This window comes from Haliaeetus leucocephalus, unplaced genomic scaffold (assembly GCF_000737465.1).
Source record: "Haliaeetus leucocephalus isolate CR32 unplaced genomic scaffold, Haliaeetus_leucocephalus-4.0 Scaffold932, whole genome shotgun sequence".
Taxonomy (NCBI): domain Eukaryota; kingdom Metazoa; phylum Chordata; class Aves; order Accipitriformes; family Accipitridae; genus Haliaeetus; species Haliaeetus leucocephalus.
The window spans coordinates 13,377,119-13,390,438 of record NW_010973368.1 but is presented as its reverse complement, the minus strand read 5'-3'; the positions used below and the strand labels follow the sequence as shown (position 1 = coordinate 13,390,438).

General features: G+C 41.4%; 1 protein-coding gene across 4 annotated transcripts in view; it reads left to right on the top strand.

Annotated features, from left to right (window-relative positions):
- SYNE3 (spectrin repeat containing, nuclear envelope family member 3) overlaps positions 1–13,320 on the top strand; it is an 86,045-nt gene that overhangs the window by 918 nt on the left and 71,807 nt on the right. For 2 of the 4 annotated variants that reach the window (XM_010583900.1, XM_010583896.1), the window contains exon 1: positions 7–527. The exons of the other annotated variants lie outside the window; for them this stretch is intronic. The gene's annotated coding sequence lies outside the window, so the exon portion shown is untranslated. Of the gene's footprint in view, positions 1–6; positions 528–13,320 lie in introns of those variants that run through there. 4 annotated transcript variants of the gene reach the window in all.

Sequence of the window (13,320 nt, the reverse complement as noted above, 5' to 3'; positions counted from 1 at the left end):
CCGCGGCAGGCGGAGGAGGCGGCCGAGGCGTTCTGGGGGCGGCTGGCGACGCGCCGGCTGGGCCTGCCTCCTCGGCAGCTTCGGGTGTCTCCAGGGCCCTGTCTGCCCGCAGTCGCTTGCTGGGTTTTGGCTGACTTTAACGGGACGAAGCAGGCGGTCGGTATCCCCGAGAACTAGCGGGTCTTGCGCGCTTGGCTTTAGTGCGAGGGGAAGAGAGCCGAGGAACCGACCGGCAGCTTCGCGCGGCTTGGCCCGACCCTGGCGCAGCCGGCGGCGGGCGCGGCAGCGAGACCTCCGGAGAGGGGCAGCGCGATGGGGCGGCCGGCGGCCTGCGCGGGGGGTTGGTGCGGTTGGCGCTGGCGGACGCGCAGAAGGGCCCGGCGTCAGCCGGGGAAGCGCGGAACGTGGAAGGCGTCCCGCAAATGGCGGCCTGCGCAGGCAACTTTGAGCTCCCGGGCAGACGCCGGACTCTTTGCAAGAACTTGGAGCAGAGCGGGGAGGTCTCCTGCAGCAGCCGCGTCCATCCCGTAAGTAGAAGAAAGCGTTGAAACGTTTTCCTCTGTGCTAAGCCAGAGTCTCTCACAAATAACAAGGTGTATTTCTGAGTATTAATTTACACTGCAGCTCTAGCATCTGGACTTGTGGTATATTAGTGGCAATTTGTATTGCTGGCGTTTGTAAGGAAAATGATTTTTTTTCCACCCAGTTCCACTCACGTGACAGCTTTACAAACAGGACCAGCTTGTCTTCGGCATTCGGAAGACTGTTTGCTAGTTCTCGATTTTTGTCAGATCCAGCTGATACTTGAATGACAACTCATTTTTCATTTTCTATGAAACCACCTTCAGGCATCACTTCTGTTGCCTTTTATTTAAATTTAATTAGAACACATTCCAGAGGAAGTTGTGGCAAACTTGCAGCTTGTCCTCCCACGTGAATAGCTTATGAATAAAAAAAGTGTTGCTGCGGTATTTGAAAATATATGTATTTATGAAGAAATAATTTCTATTATGAATCTAAAGGAAAAGTTCACATATTGTTGATGAACGCTGTGCATTGTGTGTGTCAGTATGTTTTGCATTCAGCAGAACATCAGAAGCCAGATCACAGGCTGATCAAGACGCAGAGAAGTTACTGTTTTCTGTGGCTTATTTGTTTTGACTAACATGGTGCAAGGTTGTGCAATATGGAAACAAAAAATAGTACGCAGTTCGTGCTAGATAAAACTTCAGTAAATTCTGCAAAGCAAAAATGTGGGTTTTTTTATTTGTTGAACTGCTATGGTATACAGAGGCTTGACGAGCGTCATAGCCCAAGTGGTCTAGTTTGTTGTTTTAATCTAGCAGAAAGACTCCTGACACTTCAAGATCCTGGGGAGTCAGAGGGGAATTAAAATAAAATTGAGTAAAAAGAAAGAGATCTTTCTATTCTTAAAGGCAACTAAATGTTTTCTTTCAAAAAAATGTCGGGCTATGAACAGAACTTCGCAGTATTTGCCTTCCTGAATTTCATTCTAGCTATTTCCACAAGGATGTGGTTCGTAAGAAATTATAAGTGAAATAAGGACATCAAACTGAAGTGTAATAAACCCTTGTGAGAATATGTTCCTTCTGGAATAACATAACCACAGTTGTAGTTTAATCCTCTGTAGTCCAAGAGATGCCCTTGGTTGTTAGTACTCTGGGCATACCAGGCTTGCAGAGAGAGCACCTGCTTGAGGAAGCCGAGGCATGCCTGTAAGAGTCGCAGCAGCAACATGCGCAATATTCCTCTAACAGTTAACGAATCTGTTGCCACGGAGATAATGACTTATCCCATGTCATTATTGATCCATCAACAGTAAGAGCAATTTTGCAGTCTGATATTGTTTAGCAAATAGAGTAACATCTGCTGAACACTGAAAAACTGCTATAAATTTTAGAAAGCTTCTCTGAAGTCTGTGTACTGGGTTAAATAAAAGTACCTGAATTTATAGTTAATCACTGCGGTTTTGTGAGATTGGCCTGTGAGATAATATTAAGCTTTACAGAATGCTTTTTAATAAAATAGTTAGTATGGTCAAATGCTTTTGGATCGTGCAACATGCAGCACTCTCTTAGTTGATAAACACTTTTCCCTACTGATAAGACTTGGAACAATTAGCCCATGTACACTTTAGAAACAAAGAGATAATTATTTGTTACCTGGTCCAGTCTTCTATTAGTCTAAGTGAAACTTCTTGTATTTTCCAGATAATGATTTAAATCATCTGTTCAGAAGAAGTATTAATGGGACTCCCATAAGACTCCTGACATTTTGCTGATGTTCCTGTTAGAAGACCTGTCACCTCATTTTGAAAACAGTAATAAAAGCGCCAGTATTCAAACTGCAGGGCTTAAATGCTCATAGTAACAAATTAGGTTACTTCCAGGCATTTTGCTGCTGAACAGAATTACTAGTTACAAATTGGTGGTTTGAGCTTCTTACTCAGTGCACAAGAAGGTAGACATTTAAGAATGATACTGTCAGCAGAAAGTTGTTTTGTTTGTTTTTTAAAAAGGTGAGGGTTAAGTTAGCTGGTGAGAAAGATCAGAAGAAAAGTCTCAGTTCAGCTTATCGGAACAGGACACCTCTTCGTGTCCAAGTCAGATAGCCGTGTGTCTTTCTGACTTGTGATAGTGCCTGGAAGTGAAGTCCCTTATTGCCCCTTAACGATTGAGCTCTACTTAGATGGTTTTATTGTCTCTTGAAGCTTTTTAGTGGGATGGCTTGAGCTCCAGCTGTTCTACATGCCAGGTAAATAATTTCAGCATACCATCAAGGCAACATCTGGCAGCACCAACATATCCTCAGTTTTGAGAGTATTAAGAATGCTTAAAATGTACCTGCAGTTCTGGACTGCACAGTTAAAACTTGTGTGGGATGCCTAAATTTTGAATACTGAAGAAATGTCTGTGAAAAGTTCTTGCTTATTTTGAAGGTGTGCTAGTTTGAAAAAGTACAACAAGCAGCAGAACCGTAAAAGTGCTATGGGGGTTTTACTGGCGTAGAAACTCAGGTCCTGTGGGAAATTGACATTTTGGAGTCTGAACTGTATCTAACTTCCTGTTTTGGACCTAATCTAGAGACCTATATGCAAGTTTGTTTCTGAACTAGATGGGTAATTAAATAATATTTATGGATTTATAGCACATTCCCATGAGGGTGTTTGTGTTAGCTTTAAAATAAATGGTCCATTTCATAAATGACAGAGGCAAAGACTATGTATGCAATTACCTAAGTCAGTTTAGCTGGTGGGTGATCTACATGATCTAAGGCAGCTTTTTGACTTAGATGGTGTAAGGATGCCTTTGGCAGAGAGAGGTCATGCTAATAATCAAAGGAAAAAATGTCTGAGCCCCACATTTAACAAATAGAATGGAAAATCATGTTCAAGCTTGGGTGTGGACCTTTAAATGAGACAGTCTTGAGACTTCAAGCTTGCTTCTTAATGACACTGATCTCAACATATGCCTCTTTGTAGTAACACTCTGCTTTGCGAATTGTGAAGCTGTCCTGGAGCAAGGACATGTAGTGTGACCTTTGTAATAGAGCATTAGAATTATTCTTTGGGATAAGCGAGCTTCTTGCAACTATTCTGCCTGACCAGAGTCTGTTAGACACTTGTTGCTTATTTGCAGATGGTAATGGTGCTGGAGTCTTCCAGTATTACAGAGGAAGCATAATTTTATATACATCTGACTTATATGCAGAGCTGAGAAATATTACCTCTAATGAGAAAACCTCTTGCCTCTTTTCACCCAGGAGTTATGAATGCCAAAATCTTTCACAGGCCTGAGAAAGGACTGGGCAAACTCTAGAAAGTAAAATTGATCTGCTAAATATAAAGATACTGTTATTGGATGAAGTCTTGAGCCATAGAAAGCTAGGGACTGGGATTGTAACTATATGCATGTCCTGTTCTTTGCTTCCTGTGCATTCACTCTTGACCAGTGTTGCAGAAACAGGGTCCTGGGCTCTGAGTTTCTGATTTAACTTGGTATGGTAATTTGTAGAAATTGTAATTTACTTAAAAAGCTGGAAATGTCTTCTGGTCTTCCATAACCGTGGGAAAACCCCAGGGCACACTGCCTGTAAGAAGGATTCTTGTGCCCCAGTTAAGTTCTACTGGCATACTCTGGCTATAGTTGTGATGACAGGAGTGCTTTTGTTGGCTTAGCTTGTTTTAAGATTGTGCAGTTGCTGTCGGGCAAGAAAAGTTCCGATTAGCATGTATTTTGTGTCCACAAGGGGGCTCTGGCAGCTCTGGTCTGGCGGCTGGTGATCCCCGAGTTATGCACTTCGCTAAAATGGCAGGCTGTAGTAACTGAATGTTTGTTGCCTCTGAGAGCAATTACATCTGTTCTTGTTTAGCACTTTTGAATTCCTTTATCTCTTTATATGTAAAAGTTTAAAAAAAAATTACAGTAAGTTATTTTTCTATGTCATTTTGAGAAATGCATCTCATGTTACAAAAACTTGCCTCAACTTTAACACAGTACTGGCCATTTGTTCTCCTCTGTGGCAGAAGACGGATAGTACTAAGCATGTGTCATCACACGTGAGTTTCAACTGTATGAGATACTTCTCCAAGTAAAAATTAAGAGTTTTGCACACATCAATATATTTGTAAAGTAGATGGAATTGTTATGGAGAATCTTGGTTATATTTTTCTTTAATCTTAGTATTTTTAAACTTGGTACTACAATATTTCAATAAAGTTTTTATTTTTTCATCATGCACCCTTTAGTCTTTCAGTTTTTTCTAGGAATGTGTGTATACATTTTAACACATTTTTAAGTTCTTATAATGTTTACATGGGTAAGGCTGTAGCAACTAGGTCTGATGGCACTGACAGTGGAAACTGCTAAAGCAGTGTTGCATAAAATTAGGAATAGAGTTTTGGGTAAAAAAAAAAAGTCTCTGCCATGAAAAAGATAGTGGGGATAGGACTGAAAGGGCTAAAGTTGAGTGGCGCATGCAAAACGGGCTTTCCCACAAGCGTGGAAATGAAACCTCAAAGCTTTTAGGTGAGAATCTAGTGGCAGCATGTCTCAGCCTTCTGTGCCACTGGTTTCCTTAGTGACCACCCTATGGTGATGAGCAACCAGCTTGTGCTCTTTCAGTCACTCCCTGCACAAGTTACCAGAGTCACATTGTGATCCAAGGTGGTTCATGCAAGGATCAATGTGAATTTGCACTGTGAAGTTTTTTTGTTGATGGACTTCTAAGGAAACAAGCGTGGATACAGGTTGTTAAAGGAATGCTCTTGGACTTGCAAAGTAGGACACTCAAGGAATGTTAGATACAGGCTGAACAACTTTCAGAATCATGTATAAGAGGTCAAACCAAAGTTTTCATTGTGACATGACATCTTTTTTGCCAGAAATGCTACATGTTCAGTGCATAGGCACGGATTTTCTTGGTGTGCCCTGAGGTTCAAAGGAAGGCTGCTTGCACGAGGACAGTACCGAAGCCTTTAATATGTCCTCCTTAGATGGACATTATTTTGATCTCTGTTATGGAAGGAAACCTGGAAGTACAGTCCTCAGCAGTGCTCACTGCTGGTGTTTCTCTTTGAGTGTTTGTGCTGATATAGTTTGAAGGCTGACTTGGAAAAGTTTTCAGCCCTTGCAGTTGTAATTAGAATCAATGAAGCAAAGAGTATGTGAAGTTGGAAAATAAGAAGTACTGCAAAAACTATTGGTTAAAGTTAGGTGTCTTAAAGCAGGTTTCTGAAATCAGTGGGTGCTTTGAACTTGCTGTGTTTTAAATCTCTGCTGCTAACCACAGATACTGATGTTGCAGGTAAATTGTGAGCTCCACTATGTTAAGCTTTCTGACAAAGTGTCCATGAGTATGGTAGGAATATTTTGGATCACTTGGTTTTCAGAGGAGTTTTTATCTGATGTGAAGAAAATTAGACCCAAAGACCTAACAAACTTAAAATGGGAAAGAGGAGTGGGTGTGTTGGCATACTTGCATTTGTGTGGACTAAAAGATCAAGAACAGAGTCAAAGTACCTCTTGTGGGAGGTAAAAATACACATTCTTAAAGGGGAGGCCAGAAACTTGAATTTTTAGATCGCTACACTTACTTAAAAACAAAAACTTGTAAAACCAGAAATATCAGTATAAAGATGAGGCAGTTTGGGGGGGCTTGATATTCTAAAATATTTTTTTCTCCTTTTTTGAAGTATGAAAACCTGTATCTCTTGAAAATCTGACTGTTCTAAGAACAGGCAAACTAACTTGAGAGAGCACTGCCAAATGCCCCATACAGGTACTGTGATTTTCTTGATTCTGACTGTGCACACGCAGCATTTTTAATGCTCATAACTGCATGACACAAACATACAGGTTTCTTTGGTTACTAACCATGCACTTCCAGAGGACAAGCAGTTCTTTCACAGAATAGGCAGCTTCTCCATAAATACGAGCATATGCACCTTTCCTAAATGTGCATGAAAATAATTGCATAGAAGTTCTCTCTAATTGTAATGCTTACCTTTAAGTTAATTTCTTGCAATTCAGTGATCGAAATCTCAATGCTGCAGTGCTCTGAACTCTTCCTCTGAAGTTCATAGTAGCCTTCCTCCCTTGCTGATGTCCATGGCAGCTGAGATTGCTCAGTGGCCCCCCCTTGGTCATGGCTAGTAACTCGTAGGATAAAGAACTTGTACTGGAAAGTTGTGTGCTATTTAACTGTAGCACTTGTTGGGCTTGTACAAATGCCTGTTTTATAATCAGCTTGACTTCATTTAAAAAAAGAAAAAAGCATTTGCGCCCTGGGAACAAAAGCCTGGGAAAAAGCTCTGAGTTTTAGAACAAGCACTTTTCTTATGACAGTGGGGCACAGATCACTGAATTGTCCTTGGACTCCCTTCCCCATTAGTAGCCCTTTTGCTCTTTGTCCAGAGATTTGTTTAGATACTAGTTTGCAATTGTTGCTAGTCCTGGGAAACATGAGGAGACAAAGGTACATCCTAGCAGCTGCTTTCTGTCACTGTACTTTAGTTTGAGACATTTGGTCAGAGGAAGTTGGCCTGTGCTCTGTTGTAGTTTCATGCTAGACTACTGTGGCGAATGATTTAAGGTCCTTGTGCCATGGAAGGAGGAAAGTAAAACTAAAGGCTTCTCCTAGAACTATAGTCTTTTAAACACTGGCATACAAGTCTTGTTTTGTGTAGCATGTGTTTCCCATCCCTCAAAAGACTAGATGCAAACAAATAAATTGTTTCACAAAGCTGGCGTATCTAGAAACAGGGAGACTAGTACAGATGAAAGCGTAGCTCCAGACTGCTGAGTCTCAGGGAAATCAAAATACCAAAACTGCACTTGCGGTGTGAAGGGAAGCAAAGAGAGCCACATGTAGTCGCATGTGATTAATTTTAATAGTAGAAAGCTTATGGAATGTTATATTTCAACAGTTGTCTTTGCTACTTATCCAGAGGACTCCAAAGAGGTTTTTTTTTTTTTAAACTACCTCTGGCATCTCCTTCTGTAACTTTAAAAAAAAAAAAAAAAATTGTGGAGAGGAGCAAGGAAAAAAAAACAATCCACTGGAGCTGGACACAGATTTGGCTTCAAATCCTGATTTTCAGTGAGCCTTGGCTTCCCTTGGCTTGGCTTCTGCTGATGTCAATGGGAGCATTGCTATTAGTTACAACAGTTATCATTGCATACTCCTAAACCTACAACCTTCCATTTTGTTGCTGCTTCCTTCAGACTTTAAAGGCAGAGGTCAACATAACCCTTCCCTCATCTGCTTTCTGGCATGGCTAGATTGCTGCTCCAGAACATCTAGTCTTCTAGGCACATTCATACTCCAGCAAACTGTGTGTCTGCCTGTGGTTTGAGGTTTCTGGGTGCTACTGTAATACAGTCAGTAAACCTTTTTTGGTCCACAGAGAGTTCACACCGTAAATCAATAATTGCATAAAATCTGACTTGTCTTCAGCTGCTGTCTTAAAGATTAAAAATGCTGATTATATGTAGGATTATGCATAAACCTAATTAATTTTCATACTTTTTTTTTAAGTGGGTTAATATTGGGGTTTTTTTCCTGTTTAAATAGAGTATAAAACACATGCAAAACAGAGAATATCTTTCCTTTCAAAATGTGGGGAGACATTTGGACTTGTCTTTATTCCTATACCAGTTTACCATGGATGTCAAGTCTGTGTTCTTTAATTCACTTATTAATTAATCAAATTCTCATAGGTGAAAAACATGAAGATTTACAGGTAAGGAATAGTTTCTGGTTTTAATATACCAGCTATAATTCATGTGATTTTTAGACTATCTTTCTCATTGTTTGTAGGCTTGCACGGGATTCACAAGTGGTATGTGCTCTGTAAGTGCAGCGCTCCAAACCACATAAGCCTCAGCAATTCTACTGTCCTATCGCATCTGGAGGGAGACATGTCATAAGAGCAAGCTTCTCTATTTCTATTTACTAGTTGAGAAACTTTTTTCTTTTACCCCCTTCTTTTCTCAAAGATACTTCTACACTCTTCTCCAGTTTGCAGCCTCCTTCTATTTCCATGTTAATTTATCTTCCTAACTTAAACAGGTCACTGAGGGCTGAAAAGACACTTGGGAAAAGAGAGCTATGCAGAACAGTGCACTTCAAAAATATATTGTGAAGGAGGTAGCTGAAATCAGGGAAGATTCCTCAAGGAAACAAAGTAAATCCAATCTTTTGGTCTCATTGCAAAATGTAGACATAAACTGTATTTCCTGCATAGCTGCTAAGCTTGCTGATGCCTAAATGTTAGAGACAACCTGGCAGTAAAAAAAAAAAACAAAACCCTCAAGTAACCCCAGGGTATGGGGCACAGAGAGCAAACAGTGTGGGACTTCATAGTCTGCTAGTGAAGATGCTCCTCAGGGCAAGGAGAGTCGCAGCTTGGGGTTCTGCTCCTACCCGTCTGTGCCTCTGATTTGGTCTATGCTCAGTTGTTCTCTGGTTGACACTTTTGCTTGAAGACTGTTTTTTAGAACAAAATCATTATATTGGTACTCAGATACACAGTCTTAATTTTTTTCCATATAGAAGCAGTATTTAAAAAGCTTCCTTTTAATAAAGCCAACATGAGGACTTTCACTACTGCAGATGCATCAGGAAAACGGCACCAGTGTAGTTAAGTGTACAGTGACCTTTTTCTATTGTTTTTCTGTTTGCTAGCTGTGAAGTGATACTGCTTCCAAAGTTCAAGTTTGATCCCTTTATCAGCTTTTAACACCCCTAGTGTACTCTTTTGGGCACTGAGTGTTTCTTCTTATATTTAGGGAGAAAAGAAAAGCTTTCCGAGTGCTTTCAGACTGTTAAAGATGTGTAGGCCCCAGACTGAAAACAAACAAGAGCAGAGCCTGTGAGAAACTGCAAAGAAAATAGAAGGAATAATGATTCTCAGGAAAGGGAGTTGCTGCTTTGCTCAGGAGACAAAAATTGTTTGATATAAGTATGGAGGGTGAATGTTATTTATGAATGTTTTGATAGTGCTGGAGGACTCCAGTATCGTCAGTGACAAGTGTTCCTTTAGAGCATATGTTCCAAATAATATGGTGTGATTCAGGCAAGTGGTGTTCACATGAATCCTGATATGTCTAGTGCGTGTGATGCAAACAGTCTGTTTTGCTCATAAATAAATGGAGCAGTGCCTCAGCCGGTTCATACTGGCTTAACTCTTTTTGAATTCAGTGGACTTATGTCAGTTTTTGTCTGCTAACCTTGCTCCCGCATTATTTTTACTGTTAGGCTTGCTTCCATCAATTGCAGAAGCTGCAGAGGTCTGAGGCCTCTTCAGCAGTATCTTGCACCTAACAGAAAACTTGAAACAAATTTCCTCTGTTTCTAATTGAATACACTTACTGCAGTTCTGGGAGTGATACTGGGAGTAGTAAGTCCAGATTTAAATATCCTATGTGCTGAAGGCTCCTATTCTCAGAAGGGTATATGGGTGTAAAGGACTTGATTTACAACAGTTGATTTAATGGATGTTAACACTCTGTGTATTTAACATTGTGCAAACTCCATTTGACTGCAGTCTTCTGTGATACTTGCTAACTTCCAGTTTGAGATGAAATTCCAAATTTGAAAACTAATGAATAAGGGGCACCAACTATCACTTTTCTTCTCTTTACATGGAAGCATATGGGCACAAAAAATCCAAAAATAAGTTAATTTGGAATCTGTCTTGTAGAATCTGTGCTTAAATTTCAGGTGTCCTTGGAGTGTTAAAATATCCAAATGTGTCCATGAGTTAGAACTCAGGTGAATAGAAAATGCTTAACTATGGGGGAGTATTTGGGCCAGGGGCATCAGAACTGATCCTGTACATAGCACAAAGTCCCACTTCCCTGTCAGTCCATGCCCGGGATGTGGAGCAGAATTAGACAAAACATAAATTCCAAAATATGTCACAGGGGGAATGTGAAATGCCAGGTTAAGTCCGGATGATCTCTGCATGAATACAGGGCAGGAAGTTAGCCTGGTTCACTGATGTGGTCCTTGCCCTAGTGCTCCTGAAGATGCAGTGTTTTGACATTAGCATTTAGAGTTTATGGCTCTTCATTCCACACCAACTGAGGAGAGAGTGCTTCTGTAGCAACTCCTACCACCACCCACAGAAGCTTTCTGTCAAGCAATGTGCAACTTCTAGTAGCTATAAAACAATGCAAAAAAAACCCCAGAAAAACAAAAAAAAACCCCTGAGAAGCCCCAATGTTGAAACCTGTCATGCCAAAGACATATGTCACTGGTATGCTGCACACAAATGTTACTCTGCCAACAAATGTTGTTCTTCCCACCCCAAGACTGCCATGTGACTCATTATTTGAATAACCATTTTACATTGCTGTACCCAAGCAAACATAAAGGGAAACATCTTAATATCTTGTAATACTTGTTTGTCATCAGTTATGAGTGTGAATAAATGGGCATATTATGCTAATAAGAGAGAGCAGCTACCCTGCAGCATTATAAGTGCTTCTCTGTTGTCCTAAAGATGTTGTGCAGGTCCTCCTGTGGAATGAACCATGCCAACACCATTGTTACTTTTGCAGTATTTGGTGCTTTCCACCCAGTCTCTTGGGTATTCTGCTTATCACAGGAAATGTCTGAAAATGCTGTATATTCACTGACAAATACTTGTGGTTTGGTTGAGAGGCTTGGCCAACTGCTTCTAAAAATACATTCCTTTCTTCCAAGGAAAGAGAGCTAGGGCTGCTGCTCTTTCCTTTTCAGAAACTCCTCCACCCTTCTACACTGCTTGCAGTCATTCTAACCTCTCCTTTGTTGTTTAGGTGTGGTGTGTGGGCAGCTTTATATTGTTTGGGTAATGCACTGAATGCTCATTTACTTAATGCCTGCTGTTTGCCTGTGTATATTTGTTTTTCTAACTCAGCATGTACAAAGCTGTTTGAGGTAGTAAAATCAGAGCCATGAAAGCCTCTACATTGGGAAATGCAGAAAAGGAGCTTAATGCAAGCAATTTTTAGATACAGTGATACATTGTCTAACACCAGCAAGCTTTCTGAATACAAGGGGCTGGTTTTATTTTGGACTTGAGAAGGTCTAGGTATATAAAGTAATTTCTGAGGGCTGGCTTCATAAGGTATTAATTGCTGCCAGTGAGGGTTTCTCATGTACTCGCTGTGATGACAGCCAGTTTTCCCAATGCAAATTCACAGATAAGATTTTCAATTCCCTATCATCTACCTATTCTAGACACATTCCTTTGGAGTCCAACCATTTTGGGTTGTAACCAGTTCCTCACACTATTCCAAAAGTCATTATGAGATAATCAGCTCTGAATTACTATGGGGCAAGAGCAGGTGCATAGGCATAGATGCAGTTTTTACACTGGTGATATAAACTTTGTTCCAGGTAAATAGTCTGTCAAAACTACTCTAGTAAATAAATTTGATTTCCCAAGTTAGGTGATAGGCTTGTCCACAAACAGCGGGAGATTACAGCATTCAGTTTCCCTCTCAGTGACAACCTAAAAGATCATAGTCACTTAAAAATGTGCCACTACAGGACCCACCATGGGCATTCAGAGATTCAAAGTCAGAACCAGCTGTAAAACTACACTCCTCACCATTAAGTTCTGACAAAATTTCCATTTACCTTTTCCACTGCTGGTGAGGGATGATGATTCCTGATGGTTTCGGAACAATTTCAGTATAGAGCTATTCCAGTTAAGGCTGTGTTGGTACAGGGATGGCAGATCACCTTGAATACCTGGCTGTGGGCAGAAGTGAGCCCACGAAGGCTCCCCTGGCTGATGCAGCCATATAACACTACTGATGTGGGCCAGCCTATCCCACCTGGCATTAGAGGGTAGAGAGCCGTTGTCCCCCGCTTCTCACCCTCTCTTCACTTCTGAACCACGTATCTCGAGGCTCTTGGCTGCAGTACTGTTATCCATGGTCAGAGACTTTTATCACAAGTAGCTGTTTTTTCTGCTCATTAGGCAGATGAACTGCTCAAGTTCCCAGCAGCAGAGGGCAGCAACATAACCTCTGCCAAAGAGTATGTTTTTGTGCCTTATGAAATACAAACTTCTTCACAGGCTCATTCAGTTTGTTTACGTTATAGTATTGTTCAAATACAAAGAAGCTGTTCGTTCTTTCCTCCTTCCCTCGCTGTGGCTCGAAGCACTGGCTTTCATGAGATGATAACTTTCTGATGCCGCAGATTGAGCACAAGATGTTGACGACTCTCTGGCTTCTCTCGCTGGGCTACAGAACTGATGCTGTGGCTGGCAACACACCACCACTGCTGCTCCTTTTGTTGCTAACTGATTTTTGCATAATAAGCTGAGCATACGCTGTAGTCCTTTTGCTGGGATAGGTTACAGAGGAAACAGGTTTTGTTTCCTAAGTGGTTGGTTGGTGGTTGGTTTTTTTGTTTTTTTCCAAAATGTCAGTTACACCACTCTGTGCATCCAAATGAATTCCTGTTTGTACTAACGGCGATGAGCTGGGGTTGTTTCATTTACTTGTAACTGCTGAAATGCAGGGCCGCCTTCTTGCTCTCTGGGCATTCAAAAGAAACGTTAAGAACCTTGCCCAGGTGTTGGCACGGATCGCTGGGGCTACCGGCACCTGTCAAGATCGTCCGTGGTTTGTCACCCATCTCCTGCCGTTGGCGACTCTCACAGCTCCAAGCCTGCCAGAAGATGGTACTGTGAGAAACTCGGCTGCTTCCCTTCGACTGCGTTTTACTCCGCTAAAAACAGCGGAGTGCCGGCGCTCACCTGCTGCCTGTGGCCACGGCCGCCCGCCTGCCGCC